This window comes from Vidua macroura, chromosome 5, assembly GCF_024509145.1.
Source record: "Vidua macroura isolate BioBank_ID:100142 chromosome 5, ASM2450914v1, whole genome shotgun sequence".
NCBI classification, from domain to species: Eukaryota; Metazoa; Chordata; class Aves; order Passeriformes; family Viduidae; genus Vidua; species Vidua macroura.
Window position 1 is genome coordinate 488,654 of NC_071575.1, and position 23,990 is coordinate 512,643.

The 23,990-nt window shown below is 40.4% G+C and overlaps 1 protein-coding gene across 7 annotated transcripts in view; it reads left to right on the plus strand.

The window, feature by feature from the left end:
* Positions 1–23,990, plus strand: part of CALD1 (caldesmon 1) — a 227,158-nt gene that overhangs the window by 107,412 nt on the left and 95,756 nt on the right. For 5 of the 7 annotated variants that reach the window (XR_008437262.1, XM_053978268.1, XM_053978272.1 and 2 more), the window contains exon 3: positions 14,880–14,975. The exons of the other annotated variants lie outside the window; for them this stretch is intronic. The gene's annotated coding sequence lies outside the window, so the exon portion shown is untranslated. The remainder of the gene's footprint in view (positions 1–14,879; positions 14,976–23,990) is intronic. 7 annotated transcript variants of the gene reach the window in all.

Sequence of the window (23,990 nt, forward strand, 5' to 3'; positions counted from 1 at the left end):
CAAGAACAAGATCCAGAAGGTATTCTCATCCTTCAGACCAGTTGAACAAACGTTATCCTGTAGTTTCTCTCTGGTACAGAGTGATCCCAGGATTTTTGCTGCTGGAGAGACCAGCTGCACAGCCATGGTAGTTTGTGTGTTTAAGACTGAGCAGCTCTTCAGCTGAATCTCACTGCTCACATTCTGGAAATGACTTCTGTTCTGGTAATGGAGCTCCACATCTAAAGACATCCCAAAAGAAAGAGAGCTGGTTATCTGGTTGCCCTAATGATCCTGGTGTGGAGGTAGGACAAGTTGCAGAACCAGAAATCCACTATGGCTCCTATAGCCCTATTCTCAAAAACGTACTGAAACCCCCATTGGCACAAGCTTGTGACTACGTGAGGACTTGTCCTGTGTCACCACACTTCCCTCATGCCATGGTACTGAGATTTCCCTCTGCATTTAAGTTGGAGAAAAGCTGGTTTTCTGTCATTGTTCCACAGCCCAAGTAGTCACCCAGCACCATGTCAGTATAACAAGTTTTTAAGCTGTAGAAGCAAATGTGAGGAAAAAATCTCATTTTTCTCTTCTTGAAAAAGGTACTTCACGTAATCCATAGTGAACAGTGTGTATTGCTTTGAGAGACCAGTTTATATCCATTCTGTCAAAGTGGAAGGGACTCCAAGCAGAGGAAATCACCATATTGAAGGAGAGGCTACTTTGATTTATGTAATCTTTAAAGTGTTTGGACTTCCAGTCACAATCCAAGCTCTCAAACTGAAATAACTATGTCTGCCCAGGGATTTGTCAGGGTTTAGCTGCATCTGTTCAGCATTGTATTTCTCATTGAAGTAGTGCAACTTTTTCTTCCTAGAAAAAGCTGTTTGTGTATTAGCCAAAGGCTGCAGTTGTAAAGGCAAGATTGAACTGGTGAAATGGTATGTGTGAGGCTTTTGGTTTAGGGTTTTTTGTTTATTTCTTTTATTTTCTTTTTTCCCCCTTTCTCTGCTCTAAATTTTACATTGATCCATTATTGTCTGGCTGTGGACATGTCACCAAGGAGGTGGTGTGCAGGGTACCAAAGAGAGCAAACCAGCCCACCACTGCTATGTACAACCAGGCTGCCTTTGCATTGAGGCAGGTATTTAAAAATGGAGACAAATCTGTCACATAAGTAGAAATTTATTATAGACAGTTTTCTAATGCATGTCTGTCTGAAATTCTGTTAGATCTGGCTTGAAGGTGGAAAAATGCCACACTCTTTGGGGGCTGAGAAATTGCTGTGTCTACACTAACTCCATGGAGATTTTCGTGTGTTATCTTCAGAGATGTTTGGTCAAGCACAGGTTGATCCTGTTGCAGTTCTAAAGGGACACCAAAGATAGTGCTGCTGTTTGTAGGCTTAGAACAAGACAGTACTTGGGACTTGTCTGAACCTTCTTCTGTTTTCTGCATCCTCCTCTTCCCTCCATTGTTTTAAATGATTTAGATGTCACTTATGGCTGTATAAAGAGGCCCTTTAACCTGTGTGCTTTGGTTCTGGCTCAAGCAAGGAAGCTGACACCAATAGATTTGCTATTTCTGGAGAAGGCAGCAGTTTATCATCCTCTGCCACATTTGTCACTGCCCTCTCTCCCTTTTCAGAGCATACCACTGAAAGAATTTGACAGAAACCAGTTTTGTGTTTCTAGGAAATGAATAATTTGTTTCTTTCAGAGAAAGGGGCTTTTTTTTTTTTTTTTTTTCCCTGTAAAGAAAACCAAATAATAATACTGAAAAAGCTGTTTCACTGTTTGACACACTGGGAGGCCCCCATGTAAGGTCTTCATTCACAGAACATATCTGGGCTGTACAAGTTATTTTTTTTCTTTTATAATGAGCCTTTTGTAAAATGAGAACAGAAATTACTCCTTCCTTCACAGGTTTGTTGTGAGAGTGAAAACTTTGAATCACTCATTATTGCAGTGGAAATCCTATGCATACCACAGACAGAAACAAAAACTGCAATATGGTTGAATATCACTCCTAAAAGTGAGGAGAAATATATTTGTGATTGTGTATTGCAAGGAACCATAGAGATTAGCCAGGTGAAGCGATAATAAAGTATTACCTGAAGCCTTCTGTGTGTTTCAGAGAAGTTTTTTCAGAGTTTCAGCTGTGTTTTCCTCATGCTGGAATGCAGCTCTTTTCCTTTCCCACAAATATGCCCAGGGCAAAGCCATGAGTGGGACTGGGATTTGCTACTAGATCACTAAAACTACTGTCCAGTTTCTGGCACCCTGGATGGAAAATTCAAAGTAGCCAAACATTAACTGGGAGTCACCCTGTGCCTAAGTGGGCTGCCACAGCTGCCAGAGCTCTCACCAGTACTCTGCCCAGTTTCTGCAGCACAGAGCTGCCGTTCCAGGCGTTGTGCTGCAATTGTGAGCTCGATGGGAAAAAGTCAAGGAGCACTGTCTGGAGGAATGATGTAGGCCAGTCCAGATTCCAGTGGAGGAATCCCTAGATGATATTTTTTTTAGAAGGTTCCTGATCTCTAGTGGGTAGAAGTCAAAATTAGAAAAATATCTGAGATGATGAATGGCCCAAAGGAGAACAATCTAATTGCTCTGACGAAAGCTGTTTTGTAGATTAAACTCAGAGCTACAGCACCAGCCATTTAACTTCTCAAACACTCATTCTTCTCTTTTCCCCCCACCCCTTTCTTTGATTATCTATTTTTAATCTCCTGTTTCTGGACACACAGGTAGAATGAGCCCTGTTGCAAGAAGTATTTGTTATCATAAGACTCTTTGTGCACTCCTCCTATCTGACAGTTAATCAACAGGGATTCCTTCTCTGCTGATGTGTGGGCCTCTTTACCAGACACAAAATCATGCAGTGCAGAGTATCTGTCTTTTTGCTGCCTGAGGAGGGGATGAGCACCACTGAGGATCCTATATATTCTAAATATAAAAAAGAATAATGTCATAATGCCTTGAAGTGACACCATGCAGCTGCAACAGCTGGAGGTGCTGTAAGAGCTGCTTTGGGCCTTGGTGTACTGGATTTATCCAAGTGTATTGCTAAATCTGTCTCATTCCCATTGTGCCAATGGTTCTGCCCACTTTTTCACCTTCTTTGATGTCTGGGTATCACTGCTTCTCTTTGTTTTTAGCATATTCTTTCCATTGCTTTAATTTTCCAGGTTCTCTTTTGTCCTGGTGTTGTGTGTTCTGGGTGTGTTTTTATCTCAAGCACAGTTCAGATTTGTTTTTACAGCTATTCCTCCTGTCAGCTTTTTTTTCACTGATCTACAGGTGGTAATGTTATTTTAAGTATTCATAAAGGAGATGTAAGCTGTGATAGGTAGTGAGGCCTAATAAATTTAAAAGCATTGGGGGCTGTAGAGACCAGAGATCTTCTCTATAACTTACACCAAAAGAAATGAACCTAAACTGGTCCATGACTACCTTCATGTCATTGTCACAGTGTGGCAGTTCTGATGGAGCAGGGCTCTGCCATCCCAGATAAAATTATCATGCTCTCAGCTGGGAGAAGTGTTAACTTGGCACCCACAGCGTGGTTGAATACAGGCAGCATTTCTGCTTCATTCACAGATTTTCAACAGGGCTGGGAAAGGAAGATGGAGAGTATTCAAATAGAAATGTGCTTTAAACTGTGTTTTTGTATATTGTGGGATAGGAGAAATTAGTGGAGTGGGCAGCTATTGTTTAGTTTTGTATATTTCGACAACTTAAAGATCAAGGAAATCCTGATTTGCCTGACAAGAGAGTTCTGTTTTTAAGTAAGAAATACATAAAATTTAAGCATCAGTCTTCTTGAATCCTTCTTGGTGAATGAGTTCTGGTGTCTGTATGATACTTTTGCTGTTTATCAATCTAATGTGACCCTTATAGAAAGGTTGCTTTGGACAAATGGCATCAAGACATAAAATTAATAAACTCTCCATGAGTGTTGCTAACAATGAGAGCTGGCAGTAGACAACATCAACTAGCTTCCCATGAGAAACAAAGAAATATCAAAGGACTGTAAATAGCATTGCATTTTCTGTTTGCCAGATGAAGATGGGACATGTGGAAGGACTTGAATGTTTTGCCCACTTTGGCACATGCTTGCATTTTCAGTGGCTTTAGCTGCTTGGTCTGAGATGTAAAAAACAAAATAGTCCTTGTAAAATTTTTTTAAAAATTTAAACAAAATAGTTTAAAATGGCAAAATCACTGTTATTCTTGCTGCTGTGACTGTTCTTCTGAATAAAAAGACTGATGGCATTTCTTAGTTTATTACAACTCTTTCCCTCTAGGATATTCTGTCTTCCCCTTGGACTTTTGAGGTTTATTTTGGTTCCCCTGTCCTGTCAGAATTCATCATTGTACCCTCCTTCCCATTTGAAAGGGAATGGAAGGAACCTCCCAAAGCTTTTGCTTGAGTTTGGCTTTTAGACTGAGCTGTTGCACATCTTGAAGAAAAGCAAAAACGCTGTGAGAAGGATAATAGAATTCTCCTCAGCAGGAAGAATTAGGAAGTTTCTAATTTGGTAGTCAAAGAGTCACCCTATCTGGAAAAGAAAGTTTCACTGAGAAGCCTCTCTGACTTCTCCATGTTCATGCAACCCTTAGACTTTGGCAGCAAGTGACCATCTGAAAGATAAAACCGTCCCTCCAATTGTGTTTAATTCAACTAAAATCTATTCTTGCAGGGAAATTGGTGTAAAAATCAAGGAGGCTGAAGCTTAGCATGGGTAGGGTCTGCCAGTGCCAAGTTATTTGTCTCACTAAGTTTCTCTTATTTTCTAATCCATTTTTTTGTTGCCACATAAGAGTTAATGTTCATAGAATATTTCAGCTTTGATGCTTGGATACCCAGAATTCCTTCTGTTGTGTACTGTTGGTCACTAAACTGTTGAGTTATTTCTATTTTGTTGGGGTGAGGAATAACATTTGATTTCCAAAGGCCTTGTCTTTTTTTTCTTTTCCTTTTTTATAGTTTGGGCAAAAATGACTTCAACTCTGACTAGCTGCAGTAACATTTATTTGTGAACCACCGTCCTTGAGACAAAACAAACACATTGCTTTGCCTAATGTGGTTATCTTTCCTATTCCAAAAAATATGCAAAGCATAAAGAAAATGTTTTGCAACCTCGTATCCTCTTTCTTCTGTGTTTACTGTTGCATGGCAAATAATATGCATTATGGTATTCAGTTAGCTAAGCTTTTGCTCTGTGGTCAACCACAAATTTTCTCTGGAGTCAATGGAAGATTCAAATACTGGAGGAATCTGGATGTGAGTCAGCAGATACTGACCAGAGATGGGTGAAAAATTATTTCTGTCTTTAAATTTTCATGAATTCAAAATCTTTCTGAAAATTGATCAGGATGCATAGAAGGAGTGTGTTAAACAGAAAAGCAGAAAGAGACACATTTCCAGTCTAATCTATTTTCAGATCTCCTTGCAAGATTGAAGGTTGAAATGCCACTCTGTGCAGCTGGGGGTGAATATTGGGTATGTCTCTTGTGAAAATGTGGGTGCATTTGCCATCCTGTACTATGCTGCTACTGGTCATGACTCTTTATAGTCGTTCTGCACCGAATGAATAATTAAATCAATATTTTCCCTTTTTCTTTAATGTAAGCTGGAGTGATTCCAGGTAGTCCAGGCAGGAAACAATCCCACTCCTGAACACTCTTTAGGTTGATGACTTGATTGTATACTTAACTGAGATGCAGGATGTACATTCAGTTATTTTTACCTCATTTTAATTCTCCTTTCTCACCACTTAGCTTAGTGCCTAATTATTAGATAAATCTTTCTTTGATTCGGTTAGAACTGGTGTATTTGCCCAGCTGAAGATGGATATTTATACAGAAAACATCAATTTCATTGAGCTGGCTTGGAGAGGTTTGCCCCATCAGCTCCTACGTATTTTATCAGAACAATTGCAAGTGCCTCTGGATGCATATTTCATATGAGTAATGACCTAAAACATCTTAAATAAAATGTGCAACTAGCAAAGCAGATGGTGAATGAGAAAATAGAAGTTGGTTAAACCCGGTAAAATTTTGAAATGTGATGTGAAAGCTGTGTAGAGAAGAGCTTGGTAGCAAAAACCTTCTCTGAGGTCAGGCATAATAAAAACACACAAGAAATGTGCAAGATGAATGAATGAAAAGCTTTGGGTAAAGAGGCTAATGAGGTTGTCAGCCTTTAAAAATAGTTAACCTTTGAGTCCTTGGAATGTGTGAAAATCCTGAACTGAGTCTTTGGATGCTTTGGTTTTTCTCTGCTAAGTGACTCCACACTCCTGTTTGTGAAGTGAGGACTGCAAAGAAAAAATGTAAGACCTCCACTGGTCTTGGACACAAATTTCATAAAAGTTAGGACAAACCCCTAACCAGATGTGAGCAAAAGCTGCTTTAGTGTCGAAGAGAGGCAAGGCTGAACTTGGAAGGATTAACATGGCTCTGCTGAAACCTTCATTAAAAGTGCTGTCCAAACAGGAGTTTTACCCTTCACACATGTGCACCTTAGTCATGCATACTTGTACAGCTAGCACGGACCTCAGCAGCAGAAGACAAAATAATTAACAAAATTAAAATGGTAGCCTGATTATTTTTAATCAAAGAGGCATTGGTGTGAGAGAAAGAGAATGCCTTAAAAATACGTGGTTCTCTGTGGTGTTGCAGACTGAACTAAATTTTATGACTATGTTCTTTTTGCAAAATCTATAAATACTTTTTTTGGGGGGGAAGGAGGGGGACAGGGAGGGGGAAGGAGGTTAGGAGAGGAATGAGAATGAAGTAAAACAAAATTCCTTTTTTTTTTTTTAATGGAATGCTAACCAATCCCTTGGCAACAAAGGCTATGTTTATTTTTAATTAAAAAATAACATAGCTGGGTTGACTTCAGTTTTCCCAGCTGCTATTCTTCCATCACAACAGCTCTCTGGCCTCTTTTCCCTTGCTGATTTCTTTCATCATTTGCACTTAGCTTGTATGTGTTACATGGATTTTATGTAATATTTCCTACCACTGAAAGCAAGACTAACAGTCCAAACAAGTAACTGGGGCTCAGTCATCTTGATTCTCATCTACAGTACCTGAGCATGCCCTTCCTTTTGGAAAAGTTATAGGTGTGACCAGGATAACTTATTTTCCATGTGCACATTCCTTGCTGTTTATATGAGGAGAGATTGAAAACTGCATTTTGAAGTTATGAGTTGTAGTTCATTAAAATAAATGGAGTGGGTTTGGCAAAGCTCAGGCATCACTGAGCACACAGGTAGTGTTTGAAGGCTGACAAGCAGCCTTGGTGGTTTTCCTCTAGACGATGGATAGCAAACTGCCAGGTTTTGTGTTTGCACATGGAGTGAAAAGTTAGAAAACAGATAATGCTTGCCATGCCTTCTCCTGCAACTTCACTTCCTCCATCCATGGGGCAGAACTGGAAGAAGTCAGGGTGGTGATCCACTTTTCAGCACCTGGTGACAAAGCTGGTTACTTATGGAGTGGAGCTGATGGTGCCCATCTGTAGCAATCAGTCTGCTTTCCTGAGCAGACTAAAATTTCAGTATTTGTGTAGACATCTAGATGCCCTTGAGTATTCATAACCTTCAGCATTCATGCTCCTTTCTGCAGGCAGTTTAAAACTTATTAAAGTTGAGATAGCAGTGCTGTAAGCTTAAAGGTTTAGTATAGCAAGAATGGGAACAGGAGTGAGCAAATAAGCTGGAGAACAGTAGAGCTGAGGGAAGGCAGGAGAAGAGCAGAGGAAAAAATGGGGCAAAACCATCAAGATGTGGTACAAATAAGATGCATGAAAACTTCTGGGATAGAATAAGTAGATCTGAACTTAAAGGCTTGTATACCAGTCATATCTGTTAAACACTGCCAGTAGCAGTGGGAGCTGAAAGCATCAAACCACCAGCTGTTCCCAGACAGTAGCTGGAATAAAACCAGTGGTTTGTTGGGTCACTGGAAACAGCCTATGGAAGGAGATATATGTATTAATCACCAATAATGTGACCACTGGGACATTCTTTGTGATGCCTGGTTTGCAAGCTTTCCATACCTAATAAAGCCACTTAAAGAATTTTTTGCATTGGTTTTTTTTGCATTATTCTGGAGTTAGTGGCATTCTGGTGCACTATGAAACTTTTCCTCAGTGTAAGTTTAGCTCTGTTCGTCTTGCCTCAGTCAAAATGCAGAAATTTTCAAGCCCAAATGCATAGGAGTGCTTATAATTTGAAGAAATTACGTTATCCAAGATTTTTTAAGGCACAAAAAGGGAGAGATTGGAGATTTATGGGAACAACCCCCAAAACTGATAGGATCAGAGGTAGGAGATTCCAGGACAATAACAATAAGGAGTAGGAGGAAGGGGATCTGGGCCAAGACATTGGTTTAAGTTTGGTATAGCAAGAATGGGAACGGGAGTGAGCAAATAAGCTGGAGAACAGTAGAGTTGAGGGAAAGCAGGAGAAGAGCAGAGATAAAAATGGGGCAAAGCCATCAAGATGTGATGCAAATAAGATGCATGAAAACTTCTGGGATAGAATAAGTGGATCTGAACTAGATTACCCTGTGAGGAAGGTGATAGAGAAGGCATGTAGAAAGTGAAAATAATCAAATTTTTTCCTTTTTCTCTTCTTCCATTTCAAAGTTTCTGGAGGATGGTTCAGCAAACTGGTGTGTGCTTCCTGTGAGAACTGGAATGCTGTGTCTTTCCCCTGTTTTTGCAAAGGAGCAGCATTGGCTCATATCCAGTTTCTTGGTTTGGCATGTAACTCATTACCCCTTGTAAAGATGGTTTATTTCAGATAGTACTTAAAGATTTGACAACAATCAAATAAAACACAATGCTTGTGGTCAACTTAATCATTTGTCCCAAGACTTTATAGGTGATTAGAGAATTGAAATCTTTTGAGCTGAGTGTTGCTAGGAAAATACTAGATTGTCTTAGCAAGAAGGAGGTAGGAATTTAGAAAGTAAAAGTTAGTCTGTACTAAAAGCTGAAATAAATCCAAAAGAAAAGAAAGTGGAACCAAATGTTTCCCTCCACAAAATTTGGGAACACTCATTCTTAGGGCTTGATTTTGACTCCTTTTAGAAACCTTCCCCAAGGACTGACCTAGAAAATGGAATCAAACCTTTTGCCTCATGGAGAGGGTGTTCTCCAGGGACTTTCTGCTATCCTATCTCCACAGAAAAACCCATGTGAAGGGAAGCCACAGAAGAGGTTCACATGAACCTTCCCTGCTGAGGGAATGCCTTCATTTGCACAAAGCTCTTTTCTGAACTCTTTTATTTTTATGGGAACTGTGAGCTCCAGGATCCACAAATAGCAACTTTTAGTGCTGGCACTAATCCTGTCAATCAAAATTCTTCTCAGAAATGCCATTAATTAAACTTCCCTGAGAAGGATACAGCTCACAGAATTTTCCCTGCAGCCCCCTCTCTTCCAACACCTATCCCACTAGTGTGTCTTCATTCAATAGCTGAAGATGACACAGAAGATGAGAAAATCACAGCTTTCACAAGAGACCTTTTTGTTGTTTCAAATTTTTTAGCTTACTGTTTCTTTTGAGCAGACTCTTTTATTTGAAATGTTGAATGATGCTAGCAGCTGTCAAAATATGCTTTAAAACAGGCAGTTTCCATTTACTGTCTGTTGGAAGAGACTATTTTTTGAATTATTATGCAGTATTTTTTATGGATTATTAACAATTTGGATTAGAGCTCTAAGCTTTCTGGAACCCTTTTCTGGAAGGGACAGCGAATTTGCAAGGAATTTGGGACTTTTTATTAGCAGTAAATAGTTCCCCTCAGAAGCACGTTCTGTAGCAGACATGCCTGCATCCACTGCCAGTTATGTAGGGGTGCTTATATTCAATTTCCAGATTAAAACCAGTGATATCACCAGCTTTGGCTTCTAAATTTTAAAATGTTTGCCCTTGCAAACACACAATTTGAGAGGGGAAAACTCCCCTTCAGCTGTCTTTTCCTTGCTGTGCGTGTCGCTCCTCTGCTGGCGAGCGAGGTTTACGTGAGGACAAAGGGCTCCTCTGGAACAGGCCTGGCCTGTTCCTGCTGTCACTGATGTCCCTGTGAGAACAGCAGATCCTGCATGGAGCAGCTGAGGAGCACAACCCTCTGTTTATTCCTGTGGTCAGTAAGTGCTGAGCAAAGCAGGAAGAGACGGGGAGTCTGGTTTTCTGCTAATGTGAACGCCACTGCTGTGTGGTTGGCAAATGGTTTCTGCTTAGTAGCACAAATGTGGCCAGAAGGAAGCAAGTGTTATATTTGCATGGCCAAAGATGCTGCTCCAGCCCACATCTGCTCAGATGCACACATTGCTTATTTTTTAACCTCTACATTCAGGAATTACCATGCACAGGTCTCACAATCTACTTTCACTCAGTATGAGCTGTACCTAGTCCTCCTTTTGGTTGTGTTTAACCTCAGGAAGCACTTGGCTTTCTTTCCTGTTCCATGCCAGGATGTGCAGAATGAAACCCTGTATGTAGGGCAGTCACTGTATCTGAAAGATGTTCACTTTTGTTGGGAGAATGTAAGAATTTTGTTACTGTGAACGTAAGAGGAGTGACTTTCCTCCAAAATATCAGGGCGTCCTGCTACTCAGATCAGCGTAAGGATAATTGGCATTTTACGATGGTGGAGGGGAAATGTAATTTTCTGAAGCTTTGGAAGTCAGGTGAATTTCTCATTAAGAGGATCTTAGCAGTGTGGCAGAATGGAAGGGGAAGATCTTTCTCCTTCACAAAACCTTCCCCCAGGAGGTGGCTGCACCCCTCTGGGAGGTGGAGCTCAGGCACAGCAAACTGTGTTCAGCAGAGCGTGCAAATGTGTGTTTAGCCTGAAGCCAGTGGGATTTGACTACGGTTTTCAAATTTAACTCAAGCATATTGCTGCGTGAGGTGTTTTTATTTCCTTTGAACCGTTGTTTTGTACTAATAAGCTGTGTGCAAGTGTCTGGGTGAGCAGCTCACAGGTGTGAACACACCTCCCCTTTCCAGGTTATGCTAGAAGACAGATTCCTTGGGCACCTTTCTTGAGTATCCTAGTGATGGATGAGTTGGAGGTGTCTTGTCCCCTCTGCTGCTGACAACACTCGTTTGCCAAATCCTGTATTGAAAAGCCTTCTTCTTGCACATAGCACATCCAAGGAAAAGCTTTAATTGCTCCCTCTGTAATGTCTTCCCATGTAAATAAATTGCATGACAACAGTGAAAACATAAAAATCAAAAGGAGAAAAGTAGGTCTGGAAGAAGTGGGTATTCAAATAAATACTTCACCTAGACTATTTTTTTAAAAAAAGGTGGCTTCCTGCTGTCATTTTCATGACTTGAGGAAAAAGAAATAATTTGCACATCAGCCAATATTGAAATCTATGGATAAAAATTCCTAGCTGTAACTGGGGTGAGAGTCAAGCTCAACAGCCACTCTATGGCTGTCACACACTGTGACTCTGTCAGCGTGGGAGTGGGAACAGCTACAATAAAAACAACCAAACCAGAGTCTTCTTAAAGGACAGGAGGAAAAGGACAGAAATTGAAATTAAAAAAAAAAATTCCATTTAGATGTAGAGAAGAACTTTATTACTGGAGAGATCAACACTGGAACAGATTTCCAAGAGAGGCTGTGGTGTCTCCATCCTTGGAAATGCTCAAACCCCAACTGGACATGGCGCTGGGGCAGCCTGCTTGGAGCAGGGAATTGGACTAGGTGATCTCCAGAGGTGTCATCTAACCTGAACTGTTCTGTGATTCTGTGAAATATCTGCTGTTTTCACAGACTAGAGGATGTAAACTTTTATCTAACAAGTTGCTAACTCAGAGTGCAGTAGGCAGACTGGGTTACCTCCTTTGTCACAAAGAATGCTCAAATGCACTTTTCAACTATTATGTTCCCACTCTCTTCTACTGATGTAATTTCATTTTCCTAAGTGGTTACATATGTAAGTGGGACTGAAACCCAGGTGTGCTATTTCCAAGACAGCTTTTTAACCACCTTGCTGTCAGGTTTGGGATTGCTCCATTGTGTGGGATGCAATGCTGAATACTTTGCGTGCATACCAGAGCTAACTGTGCACTAGGTGAGTGAGGAGTCTGTCACAGGATTTCTTTCAGTGTTGGCAGCTGCTGAACCTAATGGAAAAAGGCTGCCATGGAGATCAGTAAATATATGGATTCCACCTTTGACTCAGGCATTCTGGAAGTCACAAGCTGCTGTAGAGTATTTGTGGGAAGCTCCCTTATATACTTTCCCTGTCCCTATGTTCTACTCAAAACATCTGATATTGATCACTGCTGGGATCTCTTGGATAAAATGGAATACCTGCAACACAGAGTTTGATAACTGGGCCCCATAACTTTATTTCCATTCAAAACTACCAGGTGTAATGGAACCAAATTCATTAACAGAGCAGAGGGGAGTGAAACCATGCTTTTCTTTGTGTGTGTATGCATTTATTTTTAATAGCCCTCCCCAAGACACATTTGAATTTCACAAGTTAGCTGCTGAATGACCTTGGATCTCATTTGTTTTCTCCAGTTTCCATAATCAAGAGAGCAGCAACTCCTGAACTTCTTAAGCCACAAAGTACTTCTGATCAAGCATTTTTAAGAACTTCCGATAAAAGCATTTCAGTTACTAAAATTGGATTTAATGGCTACTGTCCTGTGTTATCTGGGAATCTAGTGCCCATGTTAGCTGGAAATTGAGTGTTGAATATGCAGTGCTGGGTGTGTGCCAAGGTCTGGGATGCTGTTAATGCCATTCCACAAATGAGAGCAGAACATGAACCCAAAGTTTATGGTCAGGAGAATTCAAAAGACTGAAGAATCAGTAAAAATGGTGCCAATTTTACCACTGAAGATTACAGCCCAAAGTGCGTCCAAACCTGAGGGATGTTTGTTGGATTGGAGGGTTTGGATTTATGGAGTCTGTTTTTTGACCTGGGCCTGAACTTCCTTCACGCTTAAGTTGGATGGAAATTACCTGTTTGTTAAATTGTTCATATCCCTTCATAGTAAGCTTACAATGGAATTGTGGTGAGATAGAAGGTCTTTTGGAAGGCAAACACTGTGAGAGAATATTTCAGTCATTTTATTGATATCACAAGTTATGTTGAACTTGATTCAGAAAAGTGTTGGTTTAGAACAGAGCAAATACAAGGAGAGCAGCAGAAAAGGTCTTCATGACTGTGGGAAAGAAAATGAAAATATTTTTGGGGGTTGTCTCCATTTTAGAAATCTTGAAGAGATTGAAAGACCATTTGTTAATGGTCTGAAGCAGAAAAGGGCTTTTGGACCCAGGACCCTCCAAAAGCATGATCTGGATGTCTTGAAGTTATTCCTGCTGAGAGTCAAAAGGGGCACACTAGACAACAGAAAAGAGCAAAGAAAGATTTTCAATTTAGTGGAAAAGTTGGAATTAATTCAGTGACCTGGAAGGGCCTTGTTATTCATGAGTTGAAGCTCTGGACTGACAGGGTCTGGTCTGCTCTTGCTGTTCGCAGGTGTAACCAGGGAGAGGAAGAAGAAGATTTAGAGTTCTTGGTTGTTCTTTTCATACCCTGATATTCAGAGTTGTTTTCTTACATTGTTCCTTTTTCTTATGTGATGTGTGCACAGTAATGCTCAGCATAAAACTGGGGTTGAGATCTCTTGAATCTAGTACTGAAACTCCTAATACCTTGGATCAAATTCCTGCCTTTGGCCACCCCAGTATTTTCAATAATGTGAATCAGTGACAGGTGTCTTAAAACCTAGAGACCAGACTGTAAAACTGTTGTTGAAATTACAGCACAGTAATTTGTATTGGGTCCTCAGAAGTCTGAGTTTCCAGTGAATAACCAGAAATGAATGCAAGTACCAACCCCATGCTATTATCTTAAAATAACTGAAAATAGATTGATTTTTAAATAATCCATTTCTTCTGTTGGCAGCAGATGTTCAACATGAAGGTTCTTGGTTCTAAAGAGAATGGACCACTAGAGGCTCTCTGAAGAAAGCTTTTGGCTTTTTTTGTACTCTGGTGTGTCTGCATACTACCAAAGGGGAAGCTGAATGCAGAGCCTGTCTTTGGGGAAAAATACCCCAGTTCACTGCAGCTCCTTCTTACTGCATTTCCTGGTCCATTGTGGGCTTCTACCAGGTCACCCAGAAATTATTCAGGGTGGGAAGCCTATTCCAATGCATGGCAACCCTTTTAGGGAGCCACCTAATATTTTCAGAGGGCTCTTCCTCAGACTCCAAGAAGTTTTGAGTGTCACTGGCTCGTTTAGAGTTGATTGTTGTTTGTATAATGATCTCAGGATTTCTTTTTCCCTCCTGTACCTTTACTTCTGAAAAATGAATCCAGTTTGCCTGTAGAAATTCATTGCTATGAGCTCTTTCCCCCAGTTTGTAGTACTGACTTTTAAGTTTGATTAAACTGAATAGTTTCATATCATCTACAGACTGCCATTTTACTGTTTATCTGCTTGTGCAGAGTACTTTGTTGAACATTTTTTTTTTTACTGCAGGGAATATCCTATATCCTTATGGGGGTGTGCTGGAAACCTGGCTGTGGTGTGAAAATTCACTGCTGGTCAGACAGTATGTTGTTGTTCTAACAACAAGAGTCTGTATCAGTGACTGACTTGGTTAGGAGATCTTGGGAAATCAAAATCTCCTTTGTCAAATTCTAATTTATAGAGCTCTTGGCAGTGGGTTTTGTTGGTGTCTTAAAACTTTTTAAGTTTAATTCCATACCTAAAAAACCCACAGTTTTCTAGGAGTGTCATTAAAGAAGACTTTACCAAAGAAAAATGAAGAATGCAGAGTAATTATGCCTTTGCTAAATAAGGTTCTTTATTTCTTAATTTTTGTATAGAGATCACCTCTTTTGTCTGGAGTCGTCATTTTGATTCATCACACAACTGGTTTGTTACTGAAAAGCTCAGAATATTTCCTCTGATTGCCTTCCTGTGTGAGTATGATCAAAGCAATTACCTCAGACTTCCTTTCCTGTGGTATTCAGAAGCTGGGGGGTTTATTTGAGGCTTTTTTCCTTGTGTGTTTTCTTATTTCTTTGGAGGTTGATCCAAATTCCTCTGACAATCAGTGGAGAACCCTGCAGCAGACCCTTGGCTCCTGTCCCTCTGGTGTCACTGACACCAGTGATTACTTTGTTCAGAATTGATAGTAGATTTAAGGCATTTCACGTGGAATTTTACCTTCAACTCAAAAATCATTGTGCTTTACAGTAATCATTTTGTCAGTGTATGGCCATTCTTTTAAAAGTTCTGTTTCCTCACTGGATTTTAGCAAGTTTTTTCATGCAGTGGGAGTCTTAAATCATATTTATTCGTGTTATGATCATATGCTGGAGTGCTACTAACCTGTTGCTTCTTCTTTTTAGAATAAGCAGGCTCTGAGAAGTATATAAGAGACCAAGTAACTGTGTTTTCTGACTATTTACAACATGGAACACTTGGGCATTTTTTTACAAACATTGTTCTTTCACTGCCAGGACAAGTGAGGGCTCACAAACCATTTAAAGGAAGTGTTTATAATGTGTGTAAACTTTAGCCCCTCAATATACGGAAATTCCAGACTGGAGACAAACTGTGGACTGGCTCTAAGTTTAAGCAGTGCCTGTGACAGCAGAATGATGGGTCAGAAATATTGCCCCAGCATTGAGTCAGCTCCCTTAAATACCATCATCTTCAGTCAACTCAGGGTACAATGAGCTGCTTGTCACTGGTGGGGGACCACTTTCTCTCTGTGCCTGGGCCTCCTCTGTACCGCTGCCCCTCTTTTTGGCAAGAGCAGTGTGGAGGAGGAGACACACAGAGCAGAAGGCTGGACACTGCTTGCATTGCCTTTCATCTCCAGCAGCCTTCCCTCCCCATCAGGATTGCTGGGTCTGGGCCCATTTCAGCTGGCTTTGTCATCATCCTTGGGGAAGCAAATTTAACTTTGTCTACACTTCTGAGAAGGTTTGTGCAAGGGCTGAATGGGCTGATAATCGTTGCAGGCTGTTCTCTGCCCTGGTTCTTGTTTTGCAGTTCTGCGTTACTTTCGAGCCTTCGGTGTGGGGAGTGTTTAAAACTGAAGCCAGATGCAATCTGGTATTTCCAGTTGTAGGAAATGCTGATGTTTCAAAATTAGGATTTCTTTTTGATTCAAAACCAGCCAAAATGTTCTGAAATTTCCCATGGAACACTTCTTCTCATGAGATGTCTAGCTTTAAGTTCCCACATGCTTCCACAAGTAGTGCGTTTATGAGGTATTTAAATTCCTTAAAAATATGAATCCAGGCAAAGAAGGCCATACTGTCCAAAAGCAAGTGGGGTCATAAATGTAAGTCCTTTTTCCCTGTGCTAAGGATTGGATATTCAAAGAGAGCAGTGACTGCCCTCCAGAGTGTTTCTGATACCTCAGCAGCTGGAAATGTATCTGTAGACAGGTGTTGAAAGAAGGCACTTCAATCCCTCAAAACTGAGGCTGAGCTGGGGGTGGTTCCTTATTTTGGTTCATAAATTGCATCTGAAAATCCATCCTTCAGGGACTCAGTCATGTTCTCCAAGTGTTGGATGCAGGGTAAACGTCACCTCTCCTATGCTGAAGTCCCTCTGGTGCTTGCCCAGCACTTGTCAAGGTGACAAAAGAATTCTGTCACAAAGAAGTAAAGGCAAAATCTGATCACATTTTCCATACTTAACCTCCACTTTCACATGGCAAAGCTGGCTGAAAAGGGGGCTTGGGTTTTAGGGGCTGTGAATGAAAATACCATGGAATAGGCCATTTAGAAAATTATTAAAGCAAATGTTGTGGACCAATACACTCATTTGGAAAGGAAAAAAACAGCATTATCTTTGTACTGGAAATGAGACACATCTCTTTATCTGAATATAAAAGGCAGTAACAGTTTAGTATTATCATGACAGTCCTTTTAAGTCTGTTAGTTTTTGAATACATTCAAACCTGACTTTGTAAGGCAATCTGACATGCTCATATGAATTACTTTCAAGAATAAGTGCTACCCTCAAAGGTTAAGGTTCAGAGTCACTGGATAGGGATGATTGTTTTTCATTTTTCCTTGGAAATGTTTGTTTTGTTGAAAGATGTTTGCCATTGGGAAACATTGTGTAAGAATGGGTTTGGTCAGCTTTTCTCCTAAATAATCATTTAGGAGAAAAGCATTTTTGTAGAGTCTCTGAAGATATTTTCTATGGCTTTATGAGGTAAAGTTAGATGGACACAGGGTCTTCCTTCTCTCATCCATCCTCTCTACTACTCAGAAAAGGAGGGGCAGAAGTCAATCTTGCCCAAGTTTCCCTGTAACTTCTGGGACCTGAGTGCAGCTGGGGCACTTTTTGGGAAAAGCTCTTTTGTGAGAGATGAGAGGCTGGTGGGTTTTATGTTGCGTTGGGTCACTGAGGAGTGTTTGGAGCGGCTGTAAATAAAGCCAGAGCATCATTTAGATATAGAAAGTTATTCTTCATTTAAGGGTGAACCCAAACAAGTAAACCTGTTGTGACTCATCCCAAGTTTTGGATGAAGAACATTTTTTATTTTCCAGAAATTAGAGCACCTAGGAATTGTAAAATGGACACACTGGGTAGCTGAAGAGAAATCTGCTTCTGATAAACCATGCCTCGTCAGACAGAGGTTTAAGAACATTTGAAAAAAAAAATTATTAAAAGAATTCTGAACAAGCAGAAAGATCATATGTAAGGGCAGAATCACTGCTGTGCTCAGAGTGAAGGGAGTGGAGCTGGTTATTTGCATCTTCCCAGCAGGTAGGGAGCAGATACAGCTCACTGGAGAGGAGGTGGCAGGAGCATGCTGCGCTTTGGCTCTGCTCACTGCCAGGGAGTCCATCAGGGAGCAGTGACAAGCACAGCCTGGGCACAGCAGCAGCTGTGTCTTTGCCCTCCGTGCAATATTGCCCTTCTAAGTCAGGCAATGCATGTGCTGAGGGAAGGATAGGCTGGGAGCTGGGGTTCTCCAGTCTTCATTCACAACTGCTCTTTTTCAGCTCCATCACAATACGCTCTCCTGTCACTTTAAAACTGCATTTCCATTGCTGCTGCTTTGAACTTCCCAGGGCCATTGTTGGCTTGGTGTGTGTAACTTCACAGAGCAGACCAATCTCTCTCTGGTAAATGGGGCCAATTTTTCAGAACTCTGATAATAATTACACTGTGCAGCATTACACAGACTTTCCTTGCCTGCAGTTTGGAGATGCTTTCAGATCATGATAGGCAAGAGCCTTGCCCCAATATTTCTGTATAATGTGGAAGTGAGAAATAGCTGAAATTTTAAAAGAGTATCTTGTCTGCAAGCTCATGTTCTATTCTCAGGTGTTGTGGTGGGGTAGCCTCAGAAGCACACCATCATTGTTAGCTGTTGATGTGAGCTGAGCTTGAGCTCCCAGTCCCTGGAAGTTCCCCATGCCTGTTTTCCAACAAGAGCCTGATTTTTTTTTTGCAACTTTTTCTCACATGAGCCTTGTGGGTTTGAAACTGTTAAGCCTTTGGCCTGACTCTCACTTTCACTAGAGTCCCTTTACACAGTTAAGGCATTCTGCTACAGTGGGTCTTAAAATGAAAGTGGATGACATTTAATAGCTTAAATGAGAAACAGGTCCCCTAAAAGAATAAGTGAAATTGGTCTTCCCTAAATTGTTGAGTGCTGACCTTGAAAAAACCCTTACAGTCTTTGCAGGCAGACTGGAATCTGGAGAACAGATACCCCAAGCTTCAAGAGATTACCTGAGGCAGGGTTTTTTTCTGCTCTTCTTTTTAGGAGAAAATTCTTTTCCATTACACTTGGTACCCACATGTCTGTCTTAAAGCACTATTTATTTGTCACTGACCTTCAGAACTGCTGGTATAGAATTCTCACCCTTCTTCAGGATTTTTAAAATTTGCTAGTTCTAATGATTTATATTTAGCATGTATTTTGGTTATGTGAACATATTAAAGACTCTGTTTGTATTTTGAATATTGGGAGGGCTTTTTTATGTGGGAGGCAATGTTTAAATGTTTCGAGAAGAGGGGAGGCAAGAAAAGCTGTCATCCATCAACTGGCATTAAGTCCAACTTTGAAAGTTTGATACAAACTAAATCTGACTGTTAGTGCAGATATGATACAAATTAGCTGTGACTTTATGATACCAGCTGTTTCTCTGACAGGGTAAAAGGGCACATAACTAGAATAGCATCTTTTGTTGGAAGCAGTGTTTCCCTTTGTTAAATGTGGGAGCCTCAGGCAAAAAAATCGTAGTCTGTAGTTATGTGACATGTGCAGTCTGCAACATGTTCATGGAGCTCGGGGGGCTTTTTACTGATGTTTTTCAAAGCCAGGGTTATCATAAGTGTTCTATTTTTGCTAGTTTTATCACTGAGACACAAATCTCTGTCATGTTTTTCCCTTGTGTTAAAAGTGAGGATCATCTAAGTGCTGTTTTCCTTACAAGTACAAAGAAAATCCTGAACGGCAAAACCTGAGGAAAGTCTACAAATCTCAACGTAAAATTAAATTGAATTAGTTATTTTTATTAATTTTTCTCTCAATTTTTTTTTCTTACCAGAATTTTCAGGGCATTTTATTCCATAAAAAGTCTACGTAGTCTCTAAAAAAAGTAACAACAAGCACTAACTGAGATGTCACTGTACATCTGTGTCCCTGCTGTATCTCTGACCTTAACACCACACTAGCCCTGGCTAACTCAAGCCACAAAAAGTAGGCTGTAGCATGTAAATAAATGGAAACAATGGGATTTATGAAGAAATCAAATTAATCTTACTTCTACCACCGAACGAAGAGCCAGTAAGTTTTCAAAATTTATTACTACAGGTACCAGACATACTCCATTTGAATCAGTCAGGGAAAGGGCAATATTAACAATGGAGTTATGTTATTAGTACACAAATACTTAACCAGGAGTACTATGAGGAGCAACATTGAGGCTAGAACTGCTCAGAGAAGCAAAATTTAGGCTGAGTATCATTTTCTTAGCCACTGCGAGAGGTGGTAGAGCAAACAAACCCACCTCCTGCTGAAGATGAAGAAAATAAAAAAATACGTGTCTGTAGAATTGTAGCAGGCATGTGAGTGAAAAAGGCAGAGTTAAGTGTGTTGAAAAATATTCACTTCTACTTGTAAACTTCTTGGAGTAAATTTTAAAGATAAATACATTTCAAAAGAAAAGTTGAGGATGTAATAGCTGTTGAGTTTTCATGCATTGCTGGTGATAATATGAAGCATAAAACAGAAAAATCCAAGCCCTACTAAATAGGACTTGGCCATTTCTATTGCAAACATCCAAATTTACTGTCTAACATCTGTTTCTGGAATTATGTGAAGTATTTATTTAAAATGTCTTACCATGATAGTCTAAGTGACAAGAGAACATCTTGTTTTCATGAATGTGTAGAGTGGTATGTCAACAAACAAAGGTCCATACATGACATTTGAAGAACAAAACCCAACCACAAGGAGTTCCACATTCTGTCTTGATTTTTTTTGTTGATGTAAAAGTCCCCTTAGCCAGCTTTCTCCTTATGGTTATATCCTTGCAAACCTGGAGTATCTCCAAGGAGAGTTTAACGTATCCCTTCCATCCATGCAAGCAGGCTGAGTATGGGAGCACGGGGCTGGCTACAGAAGCAGTCAAAGTGAAAATGTGTGTGAGAGGCTAGAGAAATGTGTTAATCACAAATGTGAAGAAACAGCCAAGAGGAAAAATGACATGGAGAACTTAAACAGGTAGTATTTTAGCAAGAAAATGATGTGCTATCAAATGTATGATAGCTGCAGAAACCCTCATCCCAGTTGAGTTTTATGCCCATGCTGTAAGATATGAGAAGGGATGCTAGCCCTCAAATCCCAGAATTTAATATTTATATTATCTGAAAATGCATTCCTTTTAATGAATACAACTTTTTTTCCTTTATTTTAAGTTCTAAACTATTGAGTTGTATTGTTCTGAACTTCAAGTTGCCATATTCCTCTCCAAGATGTTGGCATTCAGTGGTGAAATAATAAATATTGGCTTTTTTGGGTGTTTGGGAGAGGGGAGAGAACATTTTGTACTCAGATGTGTCAGCTGCCTCCCACCCTCTGGGATGAGGAATTTGTGCAGTGATTGGGTTGCACTGAAGTACTTGGGTGCCATTTCAACAGCACAAGGAGGCCAGGGGCTTCTGGAGAAGCCTCTTTATCCACATGGCAGACAGGTTATTCCTGAAGTTGAGTTACTCTGGGATTTGTGGTTGTTGATAAGGAAAATCCCTTTATTTTAAGTTCCCACTGTTTTGAAGATGCTGATCATGCAAAATGACTCAAGTGTGTGTCCTGGTGTCTTTCATTTTGCTACCCCCTCTGGCTGGTGCACTGCTACCCTCATGTTCATTTGTGTCTCAACTTGATTAATTTGTGAGGGTCAGCAAATCTTATTTGTTATGGTTATTTAGAATCTGATTTTTCTCTTTGGAGGGAGCAAAAACTCTATTCTGTAGGAGTAAAATGGGCAAAATTTGACCTTGAAAATGAGCAAAAGTTTAAGGATTTGCTCCTGCCAGTCAGTGGCATGCTGAATATTAGGTTCATTCTTATATATCTGCATTGATCTTACAGGTTCTTTTCTTTCCCCTCCTTTTTCTCTTTCTTTCCATCTCTTGCTTTCAATTTACTTTCATCTTTTAATTTCTTCCACCCAGCCCAAAACAAAAATCTATAAGCAGTGGTGTTCAAAGTATGGAAGCTGGTTCCAAAACCAACCTTGCTTCAGTTTTAAAACCTTGCTTGAGGGAGCCAGAATCCCTCTACTTAAATGATTTAATTTTCAAGCAGTATGAATCATGCAGCAACTGCACAAACTCTGGCTAGAATATATGGTACATATGTTTGTTCTTTAGGCAGTAAGGAGAGAATACAGAACTGGAGGTCATTTGAGTTACAACTGCTTTGGGGGATTTTTTTTTTCCTAAAACATTCCTTCTTACAAATGCAGTTTAAATGGGTTTGTTTATAAGGCATGGAATTGGAAAGGCCCAAACTAACCAGGCTTTACACAATGTGGCCTTCTTCCAAATTAATCTAAAATATTTTAATCCCTCTGGAGTTTCTTTATCCTCTGCATCTGTGCTATAGTGGAGACACATTTTTAACATTTCTTTGAGGAAAATTACCTTTTTTCCCCTCCAACTGTACTCAGCAAGGTCAATGGAGCACTGTTATATGCTATTTAAACATCTGAGATTCATCATATATCTGCACAACAGAAAGAATCATCATAAAAGGTCTAATGAATCCCGACTGCTAGCCAAGTGAGGGAGTCCCCTTACGGATACCGGGGATTAGAAACAAAGAATACATGCAAAACACAGGTTTTTACACTTCAGCTTTTGCAATTAATAACTAAACTACCCCTCAGGAAGGGAGCAGGGAATGATTGTGACCCCCAGAACAATTCTGGCAAATCACACCCTGCTTGAGCCAAGTTCTGAAGTCATTGCATGGGCCAAGATGTTCTCTGGGTCTGGCTGGAAGCAAAGGGGTTCACTCCCCTTGTGGGACCTGTCTGGAGGGGCTTCTTCCCCTGGGAAAGGAGATGCTCCAAACCATGGGCAAGATCCAGGGCTGGCTGTCTCAGCCCCTGCCTTTGTGCCTATACTTGGTTTTAAGCCCTTCTTGGTTTTCTTGTTCAGTAGCAAGTTTATGGGACTGAGCTCATTTTTACTACCCAGGAATTGAAATACTAAGAGAGGCCTGTAATTTTCAATTTCTGTAAAATTATTTATCAGGCATTTCAGAAGCCACTGCTACTCCTTCAGCTTCCTGTAGTTCCAGTCAGCCCAAAATGGCCACAGGGAGCAGCTTGGATCTTTTGGGATGTTTTATCTGGAAAACTTTAATATGGGCATATTTAGCTGAAATAATGTTATGTAGCTTTTTTTTTTTTTTTTTTTTCCTTTCTAGATGACACCTGGGCTGGTTTAATATCTGTGTTTGTTCTAGACTCATTGATCCTCTGAATCCTGCTAGATCATGAAGTTCAGATTGTCGTAGTTGAGACAGTCACAATACAAAGCAACTCTCCAGTTTCAGAAGGCTTGAAACCCGTTTTTATTATAGCATGCATGCTTTTTATGCATTCTTACAAAACTCCTAAGTTTACACTTTACTCATTGGTCAGGAAAGACAAAGTGCTCATTGGAACAGGCAGCTGCAGGTTTCTCTTATTTATCCTTCTTTCTTTCTCGGTCTCTATGTCAACGACCTTGGTCGGAAATTCTTTCAGGGGTAAACATGGATCCTCTTATCAAACTCCTCTCTGGCTCACAGAAGTCACTGTAAAACCTCTTCCACATCAGACAACTTTAAGACTGAACCTCTGAGGGAAAAATGAAATGCTGAAGATCTCTGTTCCATGAGGGCCTAAGGTTTTACCACAGTTTTAATTCTCATCACTGACATCCTGCAGGGACTGCAGAGAAATGAGCTTCTCTGCCAACCTAAGGACAGGCTGGTGGCCTTGTCCCTAGTCCTGGTGGACTCTGCCTTTCTCAGCTGTAATGTGTAGGGAACAGCACTGTTCTCCTGCACTGGGGGCTGCAGGATGTGGGTTGTGGATGGCACACTGGGACAGCGCTGGTCCGAGAGAAATCATCACCCCAGACTGTCCCTGCTTTCAAATGAAGAACTATACCTACCTCAAACACATTTTCCCTATATTTTCACATAGTCAGAGGTATTTTGGGACCATTGCAAGCCATACAGTAATGGAATAAATTCCAAGTGCAGCAGGAGACCACATTGGAGGAAAAACTCATTACGTGCCAAGGGCATTTCTTTGACTTTTTCTACCGGTACTGGAAAATATCCTCTAAATAATACATCTGGATGTGGAGGAGAAGAGAGGGAAAAGATGAAAAACAATCCTTTAAATTCAGTAGGAGCCTATTTAATGGCTTGTTTAATCTGCCAG